Below are 24,211 nucleotides of genomic sequence, written 5' to 3'. Positions count from 1 at the left end.
AGAATGTAGATTTTGATTCTTGGTCTATCGTTTTAAGCGTCATTTAAATCATGTGAACACTAACCTTTGGAGAATCATTGAAGAAGGTTTTTATCCGCATGACCGAAGTAACTTCACTCCTAGAGAAGTTGTGGATCATCAATTCAATGAGAATGCTCTCTTCATCATCCAAGAAGCAATCCCACCCGAAGATCTTCGTCATCTCCGGCCCTACACCGTGGCATAAGATGCTTGGCTCCAAGTTGTTTCCCTCTATCGGGGAAGCGCAAGCATTCAACGCTCCAACTATGAAGTGGTGCAAGATGAAGCGGACGAGTTTGCAATGAAAGAAGATGAAGAACCTCATGAGCTTTTTCGGAGAGTAACCAAACTCACGGTCTCTCTCCGAGATCATGGAAGTAAGGACACGGATGACAATTGTATCAAGCGCAAATTCCTCAAGGCAATGATGCCCTACCACAAAGCCATGTCCTCCATAATTCGTCAAAGGCCGGACTTCCACACCTTGTCATCAAGTGAAGTGTTGGATGAATTTATTGCTATGAGCATCTTGGATAAGACCGCCGACAATGCGGTTCTTCGCTCTCAAAGAGTAAAGAAGCCCAACCTTGCTCTAAAGTCCAAGGTTAGTATGGAGGAAGAGGATGAAGAGGAAGAAGAGGAGGGCAACCTCGAAGATACGAAGTATGCCTATCATGAACACATGGCTCTTGCTTCAAGGCAATTTTGGAGCAAGAAGAACACAAGGCCAAACTTCAACAAGAGCAATTCAAGTGGCGCAAAGGGCAAGCAACGAGTGAGGACTTGCTTCAATCGTGGCAATGTGAGCCACTTTGTTGCGGAGTGCCCTTACGAGAAGAGGGAAGACAATGGTGGCAAGCTCATTAGAAAGGACAAGGCCAAGTCGTTCCCCAACAAGAGCAACTTCACCAAGAAGACTCCTCCCAAGGCATTGGTGGTACAAGAAGAGTACAATGAGGATGATGACGATGATGAAGATGGTGAGTCGGTTGCCATGGCCTCCGTTGCCATTGCGAAGACTCCACGGGTGTCTCTCTTCGACTCACCCAATGAGAACATCACCGCCAAGTGCCTCTTGGCTAAAGCCACCAACAAGGTAACCCCCAACATCAAAACTACCATCATTAATCATCCTTCTTCAACGGATATCATTGATGGACATGAGGGGGAAAATGTGGAGGAAAATGAGTTTGAGACCTTTATGGGTAAACTCAAGGGTAAATCCAAGAAGCACTTCGTTGCTCTCTTGGAACAACTTGGTGAAGCCAATGACATGATCGAGGCTCACGAAGATACCATCTCTAAGATGGAGGGGCATAGTCATGACTATGCCGATGAGATTTCGGATCTTTCCAATGCTCTTGATGAAGAGCGTGGTCTTCGTTTGGCTCTTGAGGAGTCATACAACGATGATCATGCTAAGTTAAAGAAAGATCTTGATCATGCTCTTGTTGTGTCTCGTGTGCTAAATTCCGAGAAGGCAAAACTTGGGGTTGATCTTGCTAGACTTAAAGAGGAGTTTGACATTCTCGACAAGGCTCACAAAGTCTTGAAGGGTGTTCATGCTATCCTCAAGGAGTCTCATGATCAACTCCAAGTAAAGCTAACTAAGGAGAAAGCCACCTTTCCTCATATGATGTTAATTGATAATGCAAATGCTACTAACCCTTGTTGTGAGCATGTGCACCTTGTTGAGGAGAATGGTAAGTTGAAGGAGCAACTTGAGAAAGGCCTTGTGTCATGCATACAAGGTGAGAAGAACCTCAACGACCTTTTGAGAAACCAAAAGGAAGTTGTGGCCAAGGGGGGGATTGGGTTCGCACCCAAGCCCAAGAACAAGAAGAAGAATGACAAGACCAAACGACCTCCTCCTCTGAAGCAAACTTTTGTGAAGGAGGGAGAGGGTGCTTCCAAGGAGAAGAAGAACAATGCGAAGGGTGGCGGTGTCAAGAAGGGCAATACCACCCCATCCAACAAAGCCGGCGACTTCTATCCTTCTTATGTGTTATGCCGTGCTAGTGATGGGCATGTTTATGCCAAATTTGTTGGTTCTCCTCATGAGTATATTGAATGGTCCATTTGGGTTCCTAAGACCCTTGTTACTAACATCAAAGGACCCATTACAAAATGGGTACCTAAAACCAAGCATTGATCTCTTGTAGGTGTTTGCTTCCGGTGGGGGATCATGGTTGCTCGATAGTGGAGCTACAAATCATATGACCGGAAGCAAGGACTTGGTGGTGGACATGCACAAGATTCCATCTATGCCCACCAATGTCGAGTGGGGTGATGCCTCGTCTTCTAAGGTATTGGGACTCGGCAAAGTTGTCATTTCTCATGATCTCACGATCGAGAAGGTCATGCTAGTTGAGTCCCTTGCATACAATTTACTTTCCGTTCGTCAACTTGCTATCATGGGCTTTGCCACTTTCTTTGATATTGATACCGTGGCCCTCTTGTGGAGCAGGACTCTTAAAGTAGCCTTTGTTGGTCATGTCGAGAACGGTCTCTATGTGATTAACTTTTCGGAGCGACCCACTAAGACCGCGACATGCCTAATGGCTAAAGTTGACGTGGGATGGCTTTGGCATTGCCGTTTAGCCCATGTCAATATGAGATCTTTGCAAAGTCTTCTCAAGGGGGACCATGTCCGTGGACGAACAAACGTTAGTTTTGCTAAAGATTGTGCTTGCAGTGCTTGTATCAAAGGAAAGCTTCATGAGAAGGCTCACCCTCCCACGACTCTCATTTACTCTAAGAGGCCTTTGGAGCTCCTTCATTTGGATCTCTTTGGACCTCCATCCTTTGATAGTCTTGGGGGTAGAAAGTATTGCTTGGTAATTGTGGATGACTATTCAAGATACACTTGGGTGTATTTCGTCAAGAGGAAAAGTGAGACCCAACAAACCGTCATTGACTTTGCAAATGAAGCCCAACGTCAACACAATGCAAAGATCTTGACAATAAGAAATGACAACGGCACCGAGTTCAAGAACTACACCTTGGATGAGTTTCTTAGTGATGAGGGGATCAAGCATCAATATTCCGCACCTTACACCCCTCAACAAAACGGTGTGGCGGAGAGGAAGAACCGGACGTTGATGGATGCCTCAAGGACCATGATGGCGGAGTTCAAGTCTCCATACAACTTTTGGGCCGAAGCCATCAACACCGCGTGTCATGCATCCAATCGGCTCTACCTCCGCAAAGGCTTGAACAAGACTCCATATGAGATACTCACTGGTAACAAGCCCAACCTCAAGTACTTTCGGGTGTTCGGGTGTAAGTGTTTCATTCTCAAGAAAGGTGTTCGATTGTCTAAATTTGAGGCTAGAGCATATGAGGGCATATTTGTTGGTTATGCTACAAACTCTCATGCTTACCGTGTCCTCAATAAATCCAAGGGACTTATTGAGGAGACGTGTAACGTGGAGTTTGATGAGAATAACGGCTCCCAAGTGGAGCAAAGTGGCACTTGTGATGTAGGTGATGAAATTCCTCCTGAAGCCATAAGAAGAATGGGTGTTGGTTTTATCCTACCCATTGAGGAACCCCTTGTGGCCGAAGGAGAAGGACAATGCTCCACTTAAGTGGAGCCATCACCAACCCAAGGCCCACGCGCTTCCGAAGAACAAAGTGAAGGCCCTCAACCTCATGAACAAGACCAAGGGTGTCGGAGTAAATGGCCACGGGTAGCCTAACCGACTCCCCCTGTCTCTTCAAGAAATTATCAGGCCATTCAAGCCTTCAAGCATACAAAGCATAGGGCCGCCTTCCTCCGGCCGACTATCCCCAGGGCCGACTCCCAGAAGGCGACCCAGTCTCAAAAACCTTCCCCAAGAAAGCTACGAGATGGCCGACTCCAGGAAGCCGGCCCCAAGAGGACCGACTCCCAGAAGCCGGCCATGAAGAATGCTGACTCCTAGAAGCCGGCCAAGACCGCACCCACCAAGACTGCATCCACATAACGGTGATAAGACGGGGCGTGGCCGCAGTACAGCCCACTACCCCGAATCCCGAAGCAGGCATGGCCACAGGGCGCCGTACGGGTCAGCCATCTCCCGTCCGGCGCGGCACTGTAGCCATGTTGACCTCGATGTCACCCACGACAGCGCCAGTACGGCCCGCGGGCGGCGGGCCCCTTTAGCCAGAGAGACGCTCGAAGGCGGCCTGGCCTCCCCTAGTCGGCCAGGGGCGTAGCCGGCTCCCAATAGCCGGCTACCTCCCTTCCTCGAAACATGTGCCTCATTAAGGAGACAAGACGAGGTGAAGCTACAGTGAGAGCCCGCCAGGCGGCGGCACTGTAGCCACGCTTACCTCGACAAAGCCCTCGTCATCAGGGCGAGGCAACAGTAACCAGCCGCCGACAAGACCCCCAAGCGGTGGGGCCGGCCTATCGACCAAGAGGCCGGCAGCCGGCGGGACCCACCAGTCGGCGGGCCCCAATGGCCGGCGGAGAAGCCGGCGAACACGGACACTGACGGCTGGGACACGCGCCCAGCCGGATTACCATTGTACCCCTGGGGGTAGGCCTATATAAACCCCCCGGGGCACCCATGCAAAGGGTTGGTCTCATAGAATTACACACACCACATAGAGAGAAAAGGAGAGCTAGCCTTGCCCTTCTTCTCCCTCTAACCAGACAGCTCAAGGAGCATTTGTAGCTACTTGTTTGATCTAGTGATCATGCGGAGACCCCGCAGAGCAGGACTAGGGGTGTTATCTCCACGGAGAGCCCCGAACCTGGGTAAGATTCGCCGACGTGCATGTCTTCGCCTCATCCCGTTTCCAGGCACCGGCGACGTCTTACTGGCTCCCACAATGATAAGCCACCCGTTGGCATATGTCGCACCTACCACCCGACATTTGGCGCCCACCGTGGGGCCAGGTGCACCGTCGTCCGGAGACCTGTTCTGGACGGGAACCCTTTTCCTCCCCCGCGAGCGCAGCCAGCCTGCTGCGCCCGACGGCGTTTGCCCCGACGCGCTGCAAGGCGTCGACGACGCCTGCGCAGCGAGCTGCCTCGCCGATCTGCTCGGCGAGACTCGCATCTCCGACGAGCCCGCGTCCGACGCAGGCACGGACTACCCCGAGAGCCGCCTCGTCAGCCTCCTCGACCAACTTCACGTCTCCAGCGAGCCTGCTGTAGACTTGGAGTCGGTCGGCTCCACCGACCCGATGCTTGTCGACTCCGACACGGCATCGCTCAACGCCTACCCCTCCGATGTGGTAATCTTCGACGACCCTCTCCCCCGAGCTGACAGCGGCAACAGCGCTGTCACGGAGGTGCTGGTCATCAGCCACGTCGCCAACTCGGGCGAGAACGCCCACGACGCCCTGCAAGCGGCGATGCATGACTTATCCGTCCCCATCCCGGCCGACGCCGACGCCGAGACCCTGGAGGCACGCCGCCTCGCCCTCATCGCGGAAGGCCAGAAGATAGCCTCCATGAGACGCCTCACCGAGGCTCACCAGCGCGAAGTTGACCGCGCCGCCTTTGGCACGCCGCCTCATGGTGGGCCGAGCCGAGCCGGCCTCGTCCAGAAGCGCGGCGCGGCCATCGCCAGCATGCTGGGGGCAGACCGCCCCGTCTACGCCACCCCGCTCGAGAATCTGCGAGCCGCTCAGGCGGCCGCTGAAGAGCTAAATGGGCTGGGAGCCGATGAGCTCCCCTACATGACAAGGCGAATCCAGCAGCTGATCGACGCGGCCGCAGAACGGCACGAAGCCGGCGCCCGCGCTGAGAGTCCTCCCCCGCGCCGAGAGCACGCCGCGACATCCCGGTCGCCGACTGCGAGCGGCGCCCGCGCAAGGAAAGACAAGGAGCCGGCTGCTAGCCGCAGCCGGACTCGGATCACCATCGAGCGCGACGCGGAAGGCCGCCCTCGAGCAGTGGAGCGCCAAGGAAATCCGCCTCCTCCCCCGCCTCGAGGGGAGAGATATCCCACCCCGCCGCCTGTCACGCATCCGACTCTTGGTGGCCGACTAGGCCACCGCGAAGGAGTCGGCGAGAACGACGCCCGCCACCGGATCGACCGCCTAGCTCGATCCCTGGCGCTAGAAGAAGAAGACGATGTCGGCCCGCCATGCTTTGGCCCCCGCATCCGCGACGAGCCCTTCCCCAAAGGGTTCTCGCTCCCCAGAGACACGCCCAAGTACAACGGCTCTGTGAAGCCGGAAGATTGGCTCATCGACTACTCTACTGCTGTCAGCATAGCCAATGGCAACAGGCGCGTAGTCGTGAAGTACGCCCCCCTCATGCTACAAGGCACGGCGCGCACCTGGCTCAACAGCCTCAAGCCCTACAGCGTCAACAGCTGGCTGGACTTCACGGAAGTCTTTGTCCGCAACTTCACCAACACGTACAAGCGGCCTCCCAAGCCCCGCCAGCTCTCCCTTGCGTCCAAGGGCCCACCGAGTCGACCCGCGATTACCTCACGCGGTGGGCCGAGCTCCGCAACTCCTGCGAGGGGGTGCACGAGGTTCAGGCCATCGAATACTTCACCGCCGGGTGCCGAGAGAGCACCCTCCTCAAGCACCGACTCCTCTGCGACGAGCCGGCTACCCTCGACGAGCTGCTGATCATCGCGGACAAGTACGCCACGGCCGACTCCTCGATGAAGACCGAGCTCCGAGTGGACGCCTCTGGGAAGGTGCTCGCTCCGGCTCCCAAGACGCCGGCTGGCGACTCCAATCGGCGCCCCTACCAGAACGACCACAAGCGCAAGGCCCCTATGCCGCCTTCCACCAGTCGGCAGGTGGCCACAGTTGAAGATGAGCAGCCCGAAGAACGGCCCGCTCCCAAGAAGAAGGGCAGCAGGCCGGCTTGGCAGCCGGCCTTCTCCTACGAGCAGACTCTCGATGCCCCCTGCAAGTTCCACAGCGGCGCGAAGCCGTCCAACCACACGACCCGAAAGTGCCACTGGCTCACACGGATCTCCAAGGGCGAGGGGCTGGTGCCGCCTCCGCCTCCCGGCCCGCCGCCTCCAGCCCCCCAGCAGCCGGCTGCTCGACCAGCAGTCGGAGCCATTCAAGATGAGTTCCCTGAAGAGCACGCCGCCTACGTCGTCTTCACGAGCCAGGTCGAAGACAAGCGCAGCCGGCGCCGACAGCACCAAGAGGTCAACGCAGTCGCCTCCAGCAACCCCGAGTTCATACACTGGTCCGAGAAGCCTATCAACTGGAGCCGGGCCGACCACCCAGAGGTGATGCCGTCCCCTGGCTCCTACGCATTAGTATTGGATGTCACCCTCGCAACGGAGAGGCGAGCTGCCCGATTCTCCCGCGTTCTGATTGATGGCGGAAGCAGTATCAACATACTGTACCGCGATACCATGGAGAAGCTGAACATCAAGGCAAAGCAGCTCATGCCAAGCCGGACCGTGTTCCATGGCATCGTACCCGGCCTGTCCTGTTCCCCGATCGGCAAGATCAAGATGGATGTTCTCTTCGGAGACAAGGATCACTTTCGCCGAGAAGCAATCTGGTTCGAGGTAGTAGATCTGGAGAGCCCTTACCACGCCTTGCTTGGCCGACCTGCTCTGGCCAAGTTCATGGCTGTGCCCCACTACGCCTACCTGAAGATGAAGATGCCGAGCTCGAAGGGGATCATCACTGTAGCCGGCGACTACAAGAAGTCCATCGAGTGCGCCGCAGCCAGCAGTCGGCTGGCCGAGTCCCTCGTAGTGGCAGAAGAGAAGAAGATGCTGGAGCGAGTTGTGGCCATGGCCGGCAAGCAGCCGGCCTTGTCCCCCAACCCCAAGGATTATGATGCGCAGGGCTCCTTCCAGCCGGCCAAGGAGACGAAGAAGATACCTCTGGACCCGGAGAACCCGGAAAGGTTTGCAGTCATTGGTGCAAACCTGGACAGTAAATAGGAAGGCGAGCTCGTCGACTTCCTCCGTGAGAATCGAGACATCTTTGCATGGTCCCCAAAGGACATGCCGGGTGTTCCGAAGGATTTCGCCGAGCACAAATTGCACGTCCGAGCCGACGCGAAGCCGGTCAAGCAGCCCCTCCGCAGACTGTCAGAAGAGAAGCGAAGAATCGTAGGAGAAGAGATAGCCCGGCTCCTCGCCGCCGGCTTTATTATGGAAGTATTTTTCCCAGAGTGGCTTGCCAACCCAGTCTTGGTGTTGAAGAAGAACAACAAATGGCGTATGTGTATAGACTACACCAGCCTCAACAAGGCCTGCCCCAAAGATCCGTTTGCTTTGCCACGGATTGATCAAGTGATAGACTCCACGGCCGGATGCGAGCTGTTGAGTTTTTTGGATGCCTACTCAGGATACCACCAGATCAAGTTGGACCCAGCAGACCGCCTGAAGACTGCCTTCATCACACCATTCGGAGCTTTCTGTTACCTGACTATGACATTCGGCTTGAGGAATGCCGGTGCCACTTTTCAGCGTTGCATGCAGAAATGCCTCCTCAAGCAACTCGGCAGAAATGCCCACGTCTATGTAGACGATATTGTGGTGAAGACAGAGAAGCGCGGCACCCTGCTGGAGGACCTCAAAGAAACATTTGCCAACTTGCGCCGATTCCAGATCAAGCTCAACCCCGAGAAATGCGTGTTCGGAGTACCAGCCGGCCAGCTTCTAGGCTTTCTGGTCTCCGAACGCGGCATTGAGTGCAACCCTGTGAAGATCAAGGCCATTGAGAGAATGGAGATTCCCACCAAGTTGCGGGACGTGCAGAAGTTCACTGGGTGCCTGGCCTCCTTAAACCGCTTTATCAGCCGGCTAGGAGAGAAGGCTCTCCCCCTGTACCGACTCATGAAGAAATCCACTCATTTCGAGTGGAATGACCAAGCAGACCAAGCCTTCCATGAGTTGAAGAAGATGCTGACTACTCCACCTGTCCTGGCGGCGCCGACTGAGAAGGAGCCCATGCTCCTCTACATTGCCGCGACTAGCCGAGTGGTCAGTACAGTTGTCGTGGTCCAGCGCCCGGAAGAAGGCCGAGCCCAGCTAGTCCAGAGGCCGGTATATTATCTAAGCGAAGTACTATCCAGCTCAAAGCAAAACTACCCGCACTACCAGAAGATGTGCTATGGAGTGTACTTCGCCGCCAAGAAGCTGAAGCCCTACTTTCAAGAGCATCCCATCACGGTCGTGTGCACCGCCCCGCTTGCCGAGATCATAGGCAGCCGGGATGCATCCGGCCGGGTGGCTAAATGGGCCATTGCGCTGGCACCTTACACAATCTTCTACCAGCCCCGCACCGCCATCAAGTTCCAAGCATTGGCCGACTTCCTCGTCGACTGGGCCGAGACCCAGTACCTACCGCCGGCTCCCGACTCTACCCATTGGCGGATGCACTTCGACGGGTCCAAGATGCGCACCGGCTTGGGAGCCGGCATCGTCCTCACCTCTCCCAAAGGCGACAAACTCAGATACACACTGCAAATCCACTTCGCCGCCTCCAACAACGTGGCCGAGTACGAGGCACTCATACACGGGCTCCGGCTAGCCAAAGAACTCGGCATACGCCGGATCCTGTGCTATGGCGACTCAGACTTGGTGGTCCAGCAGTCATCTGGCGACTGGGACGCCAAGGATGCAAACATGGCGAGCTATCGATTCCTCGTCCAGCAGATCAGTGGGTACTTCGAAGGGTGCGAGTTCCTTCACGTGCCACGGGCCGACAACGACCAAGCAGATGCCCTGGCACGGATCGGCTCCACCCGACAGGCTATACCAACCGGTGTCTCTCTCCAGCGCCTCCTCAAACCGTCCATCAAGCCGTCTCCAGAGTCGGACTCTATCTTCGTACCGCCTGCCCCCGATGCAGCCGGATCCGACTGGAGGAACCCAGCAGGCGGCGCGGGGACTTCGACAACCGGCCCGGGGACTGCCGTAGTCGCACCCGGCTCGGGGACTTCAGAACCCGGCCCGGGGACTGCAGCAGTCGGCCCGGGGACTGCAGCGACACAAGAAGCGGTGGCCGACTCCAACTCCGCACCACCCAACCCGCCCACCCGAGTCACGGTGGCCGTACTGACAGTAGAAGAAGTCACAGCTCCATCATGGGCCCAGCCCATCCTCAACTTCCTAGTCAATAGAGAGCTGCCGACTGATGAGATCTCGGCAAGACTAGTGCAACGTCGAGCCGGAGCATATGCAATAATAAACAGAGAACTTGTCAAGCGCAGCGTCACTGGAGTCTTCCAGCGCTGCGTCGAGCCAGAGAAAGGTGTGGCAATCCTCAAGGATATCCATCAAGGCGAATGCGGCCACCACGCAGCCTCAAGATCACTTGTGGCCAAAGCTTTCCGCCACGGTTTCTTTTGGCCGACTGCTTTGGAAGATGCCAAAGAGATAGTCAAGAGCTGCAAAGGATGCCAAGTCTTCAGTTCCAAGCAACACCTGCCGGCTTCTGCACTCAAGACCATCCCCCTCACCTGGCCCTTTGCCGTCTGGGGGCTGGACATGGTGGGCCCATTCAAGACAGCCCGCGGCGGCTTGACACATCTGCTTGTCGCCGTGGACAAATTTACCAAGTGGATCGAAGCAAAGCCGATCAAGAAGCTGAACGGGCCGACTGCCGTGACATTCATTGCCGATATCACTACTCGGTACGGCGTGCCGCACAGCATCATCACCGACAACAGCACAAACTTTGCCAAAGGAGCACTGGCATGTTTCTGCGCGACGCAGGGTATCCGACTGGACTTAGCGTCCGTTGCCCACCCGCAGTCAAACGGCCAGGACGAGCGAGCAAATGGACTCATCCTCTCCGGCATCAAGCCCCGACTGGTCGTACCACTGGAGCGATCGGTCGGCTGCTGGCTCGATGAGCTGCCGGCTGTCCTCTGGAGTCTGCGTACTACACCTAACAAGTCAACCGGCTTCACTCCGTTCTTCCTTGTATATGGTGCCGAGGCTGTCATCCCAATCGACATCGAGTTCGACTCGCCTCGGGTCACCATGTACACGGAGGCGAAGGCCAAGGAAGCGCGAGAAGACGGCGTCGACCTGCTGGAAGAAGGCCGGCTGTTAGCACTCAGCCGGTCCGCCATCTACCAGCAGGGTTTGCGCCGTTACCACAACCGCAAGGTCAAGCCAAGATCTTTCCAAGAGGGCGACCTTGTGCTTCGGCTGATCCAGCGAACAGCCGGCCAGCACAAGCTCTCGGCCCCTTGGGAAGGCCCTTTCGTTATCAGTAAGGCACTAGGCAACGACTCCTACTACCCGATCGACGCACAAAAACCAGGAGCACGCAAGAGGGATGATTCCGGCAAGGAGTCGGAGCGGCCATGGAACGCGAACCTCCTGAGAAGATTTTACAGTTGAAAGCAGTATGTATCATGCTACCCTTTTGTATTAAGTACGAAACAATGGGCCCCCCGAGGAGCACTCGGGGACTGCCTTCCTTTATCTATGAATGACAAGTGTCATATTCATGAATGTATTATTACATTTGATTTTCTGTCTGGCACCGGGTTCGACTAGTCGGCCCGGGGACTGGCCGCCTTAAGTTATATTAAAGTTCTACCTGAAGTCAGACAAGTAGTGTGCCGGCTCCCGAGCCCTCTCTTGTTGAAAGTCGCAGCTCGAAGAACCGACTGTCCGACTAGCAAGAGCCAAAGGCAGAAAGGATGCCCACACGAAAAACGGCTAAGGACTAACGAACTTGTATAACGAAAAGACGGCCTCCAACCATGCTTGCCGGCTGTCAAAACAGCCGGCTGGCCGGCCTCCCAATCACTTCGCTGTAATCCAACAAAGCTAGAGTACTTGCCCTCCCAACTGGCCAAGCACTTCTCCAGCCACAGATTGCAGAGCAACTGTCCGACTGGGGAGGCGGCAACCAAGGGAGGGCGGCAAAGGAAATAGCAGAAGGATGAAAAGCAAAGAACAAGGGAAAGCCAAACGCATGCATATTCATATTTACACATAAGGCCCCCAATAGGCCGGCAATCAACATAGTTTGAATACACCCCCAGTGGGTGGAATTGTGCAAACCTAACAAAATACTGTTCCAAGAGTGGCAAAACAGGAAAATAGAGGCAGCAGACTAGACTAAGGGCGCGGTGTGGGAGCCGGGTTGGTCGGTGGAGACAGCGCCACCGGCTGGAGGAGTGGCCGGCTGGCGGTCTCGGCTTGATCATCGCCGGCTGCAGGCGGTGCACCCGCACGTGCCTTGTTGCTGGAGGCACGGTCAAGCTGAGGTTGACCGGCTGCTCCACCATCTGGCCCGGCGTCTTCACCTTCCTCCTCCTCCTCGCCCTCGTCGCTGGAGTCGATCTCCTCCGCCGAGTCTTCGCCGTCTGCCGGGTTCAGCCCGAACCACTCCTCCGGCTGGGCAACACCGTTGTCGTCCACCTCAGGAGCGAAGGCGCTGGTGTCGGTGTAGTCGGCGATCGCCGAAGCCCGCCGGATGATAGCCGGCCGCGCCGGCTCCAGCTCCGTGTCGGCCTGCTGCCGCCAGGTGGCCAGCTGGTCCAGACTCAGCCCGGGATACCAGGCCTTGGCGAACTCCAGCGCCCGCCTGGCGCCGGACCGAGCCGCCGAAGCCTTCCAGGCCTCGAAGCGGCCGACCGCCACCTCCAGCCAGTCGGTAGTCCGACTGGGGGTGTGGGGAATCACTTCACCAGGCCAGAGAACAGCCAACACCTGCGCCTCGACATGCTGAAGCCGGCGGAGCAGGCGATGAGCCGGCTGGAGGCGGGCCTGGATCGCCAAGAGCTGCTCCTCCAGCGACCGGCGAGCGTTTGGTGCGATGTCGGCGCCAGCCTGCCTTTGTGCCTCGCGGTGGGCCTCGACGACCTGGTTGGCGGCGGTAGAGTAGCCAGGGAAGTACTCTGCACAAGGAAGAAAGAGAAAGAAGAGAAAAACACCAAGTCAGAAAACGAGCCAAAACGGCAAGCGGCAAGCAAGGACGAAGAGGAAGGCGGCCTACCGTCAACCAAATCTTCGATCTGGCCATAGCCGTTGATCAGCGTTTGCTTCGCTTCAGCCCAGCTGGCCGCCTCTGTCTCATACTCGGCTTGGAGGCCGGCCTCACTGTCCCGCACCGCCTTCAGGGCCGCCTTGTGGCTCTCCTCCTGGTCGGCCAACCTCTTGGCCAGGCGGTCACGCTCCTGTGCCAAGGCGGCAAACTCGGCCTCCTTAGCACGGAGGGCAGCCTGAGTCCCTCCCAGCTGCTCCCTTAGACTGGCGTTGGCCGCTGCAGGGATGGCAGAGAAAAAAGAAGCAATAAGGCCCGAATCTCGGGGACTACACCCAGTGGGTGCACTGACGCGCCCCCATGTGAGATAAAAGACAAAGCACTTACCCCGGCTCTCAGATAGGTCAACAGTCTTCTGGGTCAGCTCCCGAGCCTGGGAGTTGAAGGCAGCCGCGCAGAGGTTGTGGTAGTCCTGCAAGTCAGGCAGAAGAGCGAATGAGAACAAGAATAGCAAAACAAGGCCCGCTAGGAAGTTCCAAGCCGCCTGCTCAGCAGCCGACTCAGAACTCGGGGACTACACCCAGTGGGTGCGCTGACGCGCCCCCACAGAAGAAACCAAGATCAAAAAAGCAAAGACGAGAAGACTAACCCGGATGGCCGCCCGCGTCGCAAGGAACTCGTCGTTGTACTTCCTCAGCGCCACAGCCTGGGCTTGAAGCCAGTTCCGGACGTCCTGCGCGGCCACGTTCATCACTGCCGTCCCTCCACCCGACGTCCACCCCGAGCTGGCGCTGGCCGCCTCCATCTCCTGGGCCGACGAGCTGGAGCCCGCGGCCGTCTGCGGCTCCGATGCAGCCTTCCCCGCGCGCCGGCGCGACGGCGTCTGGACCACCAGATCAGTCCTTGCGGCCGGCTCGCCCACGGCCGATTGTGCAGGCGGCAAGTTAGGCCGGCCGCCTTGGGTCGCCCCAGTCGGCGGGGCCGGTGCCGCCTCCCTCTCCGGGACGACGACGTCGTCCTCCCTCTCCAGTCCCGGCTGGTCACCGCCGGCTTCTTCTGGTGGGGGCTCTGGGATCTCAGGCGCCGCGACGCGCAGAGGGGTGACTAGCAAGGCCCCCTCCGCCATCGCCGCGGCCGCAGCCTCCGCTTGGGCCTTGGCTGCTGCGTCGGCGCGCGCCTTCGCCGCCTCCTCCTCCTGCGCCGCCTTGGCGGCGGCTGCCTTCAATGCCTCCGCCTCCCGCTCCTCCCGCGCGTTCCGCTCCGTCGCCGCCTGAAGCTCGGCACGGGGGTCCACGCGGCGAGTGGTGCTCCCGGATCCTCCCGGCGATCCAACGACGGAGGTGGCAGCAACCCGCTCAAGCGACAGTGGAGCCCTGATTTTTTGAGAAAGGGCAAGGATTCAGAAACTACCAGAGAAAAGAAGAAAGAATACATGAAGGAGTATATACTTACGCCGACACCGTCTGCGGCTGCTTCACCGCCTTGCGGAAGCGGGCCGCCTTCATGGCCGCCTCTTCCCGCCTGGTCGCCGCTGCCCCCCCCTTGGGCTTCTTCGGCCGACTGCCGAACAAGCCCGACGCGGCACGACGCTTCTGCCCGCCGCCCCGAGCAGGCGGCGCAGCGGAGGAACCTGCGCCGTGGCCAGACGCCGGCTGGCAGCATGGGACGACTTCCGCCTCGTCGTCATCTGGCCAGTCGTCGAAGCTGACTCCAAGCCCGGAGCCGCCTGCGTCGCCGCCGGCTTGGCCACCGCCCGCCTCGGTGTTGTCATCCATGGCGGCCACCCCCAAGTCGGGGTCCTCCAGGTCGTGCTCCGTCCGGTCGGGGACGAATCGGCGCTCCGCCTCCGACCCGCCTGCAGGCCGAAGGAGAGGGCTCTGTCGAGACATGCCGACTAGTCAGAGTCGGCCAAAAGGAACTCGGCGGCAAAACTAAGAGAAAAAGGGAAAAAAGAACATACCGTGGGCGGCGGATGTGCTCGGGAATATGGCTCCTTGCCAAACTGCCACTCTGCGGAGAGCTTGCAGTTCGCAAGGTAATTCACCATGTGGGCCACCTCGTCGTGCGGCATGTCCTTGGTGCACATCCGACTCGGATCGAGCTGGCCGCTCATCTGACAGATCAGATGAGGGCGGCTCTGGAGCGGAAGCACCCGACGCGTGACAAAGGCGGCCAGCAAGTCGGGCCCAGTCAGGCCCTCCGACTGGATCATCACCCGCAGTCGGGCGACAGCCGCGGCTCCAGCCGGCGTCAGCGTCACGGCCCGATAGGACCACTGGGGCCGCCTACCCGCCGGCGGGCCGGCTACATAAGCCGTCAAATTGACGTAGTCGCCTTGCGGGGCGACGTTCTTCACGTAGAAGTATCACTTTTGCCAGAGCTTCACCGACTGGATTAGCGTGATGACGGGGAAGGGGTTGTCGGGTACCACCCTCCGCATCACGATGAAGGCGCCACTCTGAGCCGGCACGCCCTGCATACGCGTGCCCAGCTTGGACTGGAAGAACTCCCCCAGAGCTCGAGGGTGCGGAGGACGCTGAGATAGCCTTCGCACAAGGTGACGAAGGCGGACAGCAGCACCACCGTGTTCTGGGTAAGGTAGTGCGGCTGGAGTTGGTAGAATTCAAGAAAAGACCGGAAGAAGGCGCTCGCTGGCAAGCCGATGCCGCGCAAGAAATGCGAGCGGAAGACCACCTGCTCGCCCTCCTCCGGCTCCGGCGTGATCTCCTTCTCTGGCGCGAGGCGGACCCGCACCTTATCCGCGCCGGGCAGCCACCGCGTCTTGCAGAGGAACTTGACGTGGTCCTCATGGACGTTGGAGCCGTCCCAGTCCCCGCCGTACTGCATAGCAGCGTGAGGCCGGCGAGGACGAGCGCGGCGGCAGGGAAAAGAGTGGTGGGATGGCGCGGCGGCGAGGCGCTGCTGTGAGGGAGAGCAGGAGGAAGAAGATGGCGGAGAGGAGAGGAGCGTGCGAGCGTCCGCCGCTTCCCCTCCTCCCCCTACTTATAGCCTCGTGCGGCGAAGCCGAGGAAGCGAGGCGTGGGGTGAGACGTGGGATTAACTGCACCCACTCCCCCACGTCCCGCGATTACTGCGCCCTAAAGACGTGCCAAAACCGCCGCAGGAAGACGTGCGGACGGCTTTGGGCCGCAGAGAATCCGCGCCTGGGCCTGGGCGTAGGAGTGGTGGGCCCCCGACCTGCGGCGACGTCTTGTCGCGTGCGTGGGCTGGCAGGCTTTCTTCAGCCGAGGGATGCCACGTGGTTCGCAGGCGGCGAGCAGCCGGCCCGCAGCCCGGCGCGTGCGCCAACAGACTCCCGCCCTCCGACTTTAAATTTTTTTCGTCAAGACGGCGCGCTCAACCGAAGCCGGCTCCCAGCTGCCGGCTCGTCAAGATAAGAAGCTGCCCGAGCTTCTCGACCTCCACTCAACCTCGAAGCCCAACCAGCTTCGGGGACTACTGTTGGAGTAAATGGCCACGGGTAGCCTAACCGACTCCCCTGGCTCTTCAAGAAATTATTAGGCCATTCAAGCCTTCAAGCATACAAAGCATAGGGCCGCCTTCCTCCGGCCGACTATCCCCAGGGCCGACTCCCAGAAGGCGACCCAGTCTCAGAAACCTTCCCCAAGAAAGCTACGAGATGGACGACTCCAGGAAGCCGGCCCCAAGAGGACCGACTCCCAGAAGCCGGCCATGAAGAATGCCGACTCCCAGAAGCCGGCCAAGACCACACCCACCAAGACTGCATCCACATAACGGTGATAAGACGGGGTGTGGCCGCAGTACAGCCCACTACCCCCAAAACCCAAAGCAGGCATGGCCACAGGGCACCGTACGGGTCAGCCATCTCCCGTCCGGCGCGGCACTGTAGCCATGTTGACCTCGATGTCACCCACGACAAGCGCCAGTACGGCCCGCGGGCGGCGGGCCCCTTTAGCCAGAGAGACACTCGAAGGCGGCCCGGCCTCCCCTAGTCGGCCAGGGGCGTAGCCAGCTCTCAATAGCCGGCTACCTCCCTCCCTCGAAACATGTGCCTCATTAAGGAGACAAGACGAGGTGAGGCTACAGTGAGAGCCCGCAAAGCGGCGGCGCTGTAGCCACGCTTACCTCGACAAAGCCCTCGTCATCATAGGCGAGGCGACCGTAGCCAGCCGCCGACAAGACCCCCAAGCGGTGAGGCCGGCCTGTCGACCAAGAGGCCGGCAGCCGGTGGGACCCACCAGTCGGCGGGCCCCAATGGCCGGCGGAGAAGCCGGCGAACACGGACACTGACGGCTGGGACCCGCGCCCAGCCGGATTACTATTGTACCCCTGGGGGTAGGCCTATATAAACCCCCCGAGGCACCCATGCAAAGGGTTGGTCTCATAGAATTACACACACCATATAGAGAGAAAAGGAGAGCTAGCCTTACCCTTCTTCTCCCTCTAACCTGACAGCTCAAGGAGCGTTTGTAGCTACTTGTTTTGATCTAGTGATCATGCGGAGACCCCGCAGAGCAGGACTAGGGGTGTTATCTCCACGGAGAGACCCGAACCTGGGTAAGATTCGCCGGCGTGCATGTCTTCGCCTCATCCCGTTTCCAGGCACCGGCGACGTCTTACTGGCTCCCACAATGATAAGCCACCCGTTGGCATATGTCGCACCTACCACCCGACAAAGGGAAAAATCATGATCAAGACGGTGGAGACACACCAAGTGATGACCAAGGTCAAGTTCTCTCCTCCGAGCAAGTTCAATATTAAGAACAAGCTCAAGACGGCGCTCAAGATGATCAAGTGATCGCTCCTCAACTCACCTCCGAGGAGGAATTGGAGCATCGTGCCGCCAAGATTGCTTCCAAGCTCTCCACCAAGGGTCATCTCATGAAGAATGTAATTGGAAGCATTCAAAAGGGGGTAAGCACTCGTAGACAATTGGCAAACTATTGTGAACATCACGCGTTTGTCTCTTGTGTGGAACCCCAAATGGTATATGAAGCTCTCGAAGATCTGGATTGGCTCAATGCCATGCATGAAGAACTCAACAACTTTGAGTACAACAAGGTGTGGAGATTAGTGCCAAGGCCAACGGGGAACCACAATGTCATTGGAACGAAGTGGATATTCAAGAACAAGCAAGATGCTCATGGGACCATCATCCGCAACAAGGCACGATTGGTGGCACAAGGCTACTCCCAAGTCGAGGGTATCGACTATGGTGAAACCTTTGCTCCCGTTGCTCGCCTTGAATCTATTCGTTTGTTGATTGCTTATGCTTCTCATCACAACTTTAAGTTGCAACAAATGGATGTGAAGAGTGCTTGTCTTAATGGACCTATTAATGAGTTGGTGTATGTCAAACAACCTCCTGGGTTCGAGGATCCCTACTTTCCCGATCATGTGTATCAACTCGATAAGGCACTCTATGGCCTTAAACAAGCCCCATGTGCGTGGTATGACCACCTTACCGAGTTGTTACAAGATCATGGGTTTGAAGTTGGGCTAATCGACCCCACTCTTTTTACTAAGAAGGTCAAAGGGGAGTTGTTTGTGTGCCAAGTATATGTTGATGACATTATCTTTGGTTCCCCTGACAAAGCTTTCGATGAGGAATTTGCCGCACTCATGACCTCAAAGTTCAAGATGTCTTCCATGGGAGAGTTGAAGTTCTTTCTCGGTTTCGAAGTAAAGCAAAGAAGAGAAGGAACCTTCATCAACCAAGCCAAATACACTCAAGACATGCTCAAGAGATTCAAGCTAAGTGATGTCAAGCCGGCGTCCACTCCAATGCCCACCAAGTGCCAACTTGACATCGATCCCAATGGTAAAGCAGTGGATCAAAAGGTATATCGCTCCACGATTGGTTCATTACTTTACCTTTGTGCATCTAGACCAGATATCATGTTGAGTGTGGGAATTTGTGCACGGTTCCAAGCCGCACCTAAGGAAAGCCACTTTGTGGCGATCAAGCGAATCTTTCGATATTTGGCTCATACCCCAAACTTTGGCTTATGGTACCCAAGAGGAGCAAACTTCAAGCTTGTAGGTTATTCGGACTCCGATTGGGTGGGAGACAAAGTGGATAGGAAGCCCACTTCCGGAGGGTGTCAATTTCTTGGTTGCTCGTTGGTAAGTTGGTCTTCTAAAAAGCAAAGTTGTGTGTCTCTCTCGTTCACCGAAGCGGAGTATGTGGCGGCCGGGAGTTGTTGTGGACAACTCTTATGGATGAGGCAAACTTTAAAGGATTACGGTGTCATTTGTGACAAAGTGCCTCTTTGGTGTGACAATGAAAGTGCCATCAAGATTTCTCTCAACCCGGTGCAACACTTCAAGACGAAGCATATTGAGATTCGGTATCACTTCATCCGGGATCATATTAGGCGAGGGGAGATCGAGCTCAACTATGTCAACACTCATGATAACCTTGTAGATATTTTCACGAAGCCATTGGATGAAGCAAGATTTCGCGAGTTAAGGCATGAGCTAAATATCATTGATTCGAGCAATGTTGCTTGAGCACTTGCACTCCCCACCATACTCAACTTGTTATCTTGTTTAGGTATAGGCATAGACATAGGGGGAGTGTTGTTCTCTTAATGAACTCTCCCTCCCTTTATTATGCATAAATTGATCAACTCTTTCACATTAGCCATTTCTATGGTACTTGTGCTTCAAAGACGAGTTTTGGTCATGGGCCCAAGGATAATTCTTCGCGGTGCTATACCAATTGAATCAAACATAGGTGGCCTCGGCCACCGCCCTCTCTTGTAGAGGTGTGTGGTTCTTGTCCTCGTGCTGATGCTTTTGTTGCTATGTGTTTTGCTCTCTTTTCTTGCCGTTTGTTTCTCTCTTCTTTTGAGCTAAGCCTCTGTGTCTAGTCTTTGGAGTATTGGCTAGGTGGTACTACCGCTGGTGGTGCGCGGTACTACCGCTTATATGGACAAGCGGTATGTAACACCCCGGATGTAACTTTCCATATTTGTAACTCCAACTCTTGCCATTTTCGGCTATGTGTTATGATATTCCCTCCGTGGTCGGGTTTTGTCTTTCGTTTTGCATTTTGTTCATGTCATGCATTTCATATAATGTCATCATGTGCATTGCATTCGCATACGTGTTCGTCTCATGCATCCGAACATTTTCCCCGTTGTCCGTTTTGCAATCCGGCGCTCCCATCTCCTCTGGTGCACCCCTCTTGTTTCTTTTCGTGAGCGGGTGTCGAACGTTCTCGGAATGGACCGAGGCTTGTCAAGTGGCCTTGGTATACCACCGGTCAAGTTTCATTCCATTCGGAGGTCGTTTGGTACTCCAACGGTTAACCGGGTAACCGCAGATGTCCTTTTGCGTGTTGCAGAAAAACCCCCTCTCTAAACAGCCCAAAACCCCTCTAAGTCACTTCCATACTCTCGGTCGTTCGATCACGATCGTGTGGGCGAAAACCGCACCTTGTTTGGACTCTCCTAGCTCCCTCTACCTATATATTTGCCCTCTCCCCCGAAATTTCGCGGATGAAACCCTAGCCTCCTTCCTCCTCGCGCCACCGGACAAAACTTCCCCCGCGCCGGACACGTCCGCCGCCGCCCTCCGGCCGATCCTGCGGCGCCACGTCTCCCGCCGGCTCTCCCACCGCCGCGGCCCGCCCGGCCCGCAGCTGGCCCACGCGGCCCGCGGCCGACGCCACCACCCGAGCGCGCCCGTGCGCCTCCCGCCGCCTGCGCCGCCCGCCGCCTGCTCCGCCGGCGCCGCCCCTCGCCTCCGGCCGCCGCCCGCCATCGCCACTGCTCGCCGCCGACCGGACGGCGCCGTCCCGCGCCGCGCCCCTTCGTCGTCCCGCCGTCCTGCGCCGCGCCCCTCCGGCGTCCCCGCGGCCCGGATCCGGTCGGCCCCACTCCGGCGTCCTCTCCCTCTCAACTCCGGCGAGTGGCCCGGCCAACCTCGGGAACCGCGCCCCCGGATCCAGATCCAGAGAAAACCCTAGGTTGATTTTCCCCTCCCCCGAAATCCCGTCCTTTAATTTTTACTTTACATGCCCATGTTCATCGCATCATAACTCTCTGCATATAGCTCCGTTTCGTGCGTGTAATATATCAAAATGTTCGTTACGAGATGCTCTACATTTGTTACATTGTACCATGTTCGTTTGAGGCCATCTTGATGCGCAAATCTCTGGTGCAAGAGTGCTACTTGCTGTTATCTGCTGTTACTTAGCAGAACTTGGAGATTTGTTATTTTTGTTGCATTTAATCTGTGCATCCTATGGGCATGAGCTCTACATGTGTTTTGTTGTATGCCATGCCATATTTCCAGAGGTGTATGCCATGTATTTTTGTGATCTCTGTGGTGACTAGCACAAGCATGCAAACTAGGCTCCGTAATGTTTCTGATTTCAGGGACTACCAAGTCTTTGTCTGCTGTTATTTTGTTGCCATGTAAACTTGATGCTACAGAGAGATCCATGCATATTTTGGTGATGTTCAGTAAGGATGTTTTTTAGCTATTGTTGTAATTGATCCATTCCTTCCCTTGTTTGCAATTATGGAGTGCCATAGCATGACTCAATCTTGCTCTATTTTTGCTATAAAATATTTCTGGCAGATTGTTAACATGATATTCTATTTTGCCAAGCTTGTTGTAGTTGTTTCATACATGCTATGCTTTTGTTCTTTCCATGGATAGCTTCATAAACATGCCATCTTGCTGTAGGTATGCTTGTTTTGTCATGCATTGCTTTGTGGTGAGTGAATTAACCTCACCAAGATGCCTTCCTATTATTGTTTCTGCCATGCTCTGTTTTCTGCTGTCTCAAACCTGTTAACGAAACTTGCTATGTTTACATGGTTGCCATCATATCTTCTGGTCCTTTTTGGCTTATGGTCAGTAAGGGACTTTTGTCATATACATTTAGTAGAATACTTCCATGCCTTGTTTTGCCATGTTAACTTCCTGTAGCATGCTGATTTCGTGCTCTGAACATTGCTACATGATGCTGTTTCAGTCATGTCCAGAGATTTCACTAAGTCTGTGAACCTGTTATCTTTTGCACTTCTGCCATGCTTGTTTGAACCTGCTGTGGTGTGATCTAGCCGTAGCTCAGTGTTCATCTTTTGTTAAGCATCTCCTGTAGATTACTTCCATATGCTTTGTTGCTATGTTGAAGTGCTGTAGCATTGTTACTTGTTGCATTTTAAGTGCTATCATGCTGTGAATCGCAGATTCGTGTCATTCTTGTTTTGCTTGCCATTTGCAAACCGTGCATCCGTTTCCGGTGATCTTTATATCAATTTCAACCGAAATCATCTCATCTTTCCAGTGGCATGCTTGGTTTGCCAAGTTACTGCCTTGTTCATCATTTTCTTCCGGAGCACGCATATGCATCGCATATCATATCTTGCATATCATTCATGTATTGCATCATGTTGTTTGTGCATTTTCCCATGATTGATTGTGGTTTCGTTGCTTGTGTTCTTGTCTTGGGTAGAGCCGGGAGACGAGTTCGTGAACGAGGAACCTGTTGAGTACGCTTACGGGGATCAAGCTTTCGACAACTCTGAGAACCTTGCAGGCAAGATGACCACCCCTCGAAATCACTTCTATCTTTGCTTTGCTAGTTGTTCGTTCTATTGTCATGCTGCGCTACCTACCACTTACTATATCATGCCTCCCATATTTGCCATGTCAGCCTCTAACCATCCTTTTCCTAGCAAATCGTTGTTTGGCTAAGTTACTGTGTTTGCTCAGCCCTTCTTATAGCGTTGCTAGTTGCAGGTGAAGTTGAAGTTGGTTCCATGTTGGAACATGGATATTTTGGAATATCACAATATCTCTTATTTAATTAATGCATCTATATATTTGGTAAAGGGTGGAAGGCTCGGCCTTATGCCTGGTGTTTTGTTCCACTCTTGCCGCCCTAGTTTCTGTCATACCGGTATTATGTTCCTTGAGTTTGCGTTCCTTACGCGGTTGGGTGATTTATGGGACCCCCTTGACAGTTCGCCTTGAATAAAACTCCTCCAGCAAGGCCCAACCTTGGTTTTACCATTTTCCACCTAAGCCTTTTTCCCCCGGGTTTTCTAGAGCCCGAGGGTCATCTTTATTTTAAACCCCCGGGCCAGTGCTCCTCCGAGTGTTGGTCCAAACTAGAGCACCGTGCGGGACCGTCCCTTGGCAACTTGGGTTACGTTGGTACCTGTACGCTTAGCTTATCCAGTGTGCCCTGAGAACGAGATATGTGCAGCTCCTATCGGGATTTGTCGGCACAGCGGGTGGTCTTGCTGGTCTTGTTTTACCATTGTCGAGATGTCTTGTAAACCGGGATTCCGAGACTGATCGGGTCTTCCTGGGAGAAGGTTTATCCTTCGTTGACCGTGAGAGCTTATGATGGGCTAAGTTGGGACACCCCTGTAGGGTTTTATCTTTCGAAAGCCGTGCCCGCGGTTATGAGGCAGATGGGAATTTGTTAATGTCCGGTTGTAGAGAACTTGTCACTTGACCCAATTAAAAAAACATCAACGGTGTGTGTAGCCGTGATGGTCTCTTCTCGGCGGAGTCCGGGAAGTGAACACGGTTTGAGTTATGAATGACGTAAGTAGGAGTTCAGGATCACTTCTTGGTCATTACTAGATGACGACCGTTCCGTTGCTTCTCTTCTCGCTCTCTTTTACGTATGTTAGCCACCATATATGCTTATTGCCTGCTGCAGCTCCACCTCATTACACCATCCTTCCCTGTAAGCTTAAATAGTCTTGATCTCGCGGGTGTGAGATTTTTGAGTCCTCGTGACTCACAGATTCTACCAAAACAGTTGCAGGTGCCGACGATGCCAGTGCAGATGATGGGATCGATCTCAAGTGGGAGTTTGACGAGGAACGTGGTCGTTACTATGTGTCTTTTCCTGATGATCAGTAGTGGAGCCCAGTTGGGACGATCGGGGATCTAGCATTTGGGGTTATCTTATTTTCATTTGGATCTTGACCGTAGTCGGTCTTTGTGTGTATCTTGGATGATTTATGAATTATATTGGATGTGTGAAGTTGGGATTGTAAGCCAACTCTCGTTATCCCATTCTTGTTCATTACATGGGATTGTGTGAAGATGACCCTTCTTGCGACAAAACCACAATGCGGTTATGCCTCTAAGTCGTGCCTCGACACGTGGGAGATATAGCCGCATCGTGGGCGTTACACGGTACTACCGCCCACCCGAGCGGTACTACCGCTGGGGGGCGGGATCAGGGGGTTATGTCGGGGCAGGGGGAGGTTTCTCCTCCCCCATACCCATTCGCACCACCCCTTCGTCCCTCTCCCTCTCTCCAGCGACT

The sequence above is a fragment of the Triticum aestivum genome, chromosome 4D (genome assembly GCF_018294505.1).
Source record: "Triticum aestivum cultivar Chinese Spring chromosome 4D, IWGSC CS RefSeq v2.1, whole genome shotgun sequence".
NCBI lineage: Eukaryota > Viridiplantae > Streptophyta > Magnoliopsida > Poales > Poaceae > Triticum > Triticum aestivum.
The sequence above is the reverse complement of the archived record's forward strand: the minus strand, read 5'-3'. Positions refer to the sequence as shown.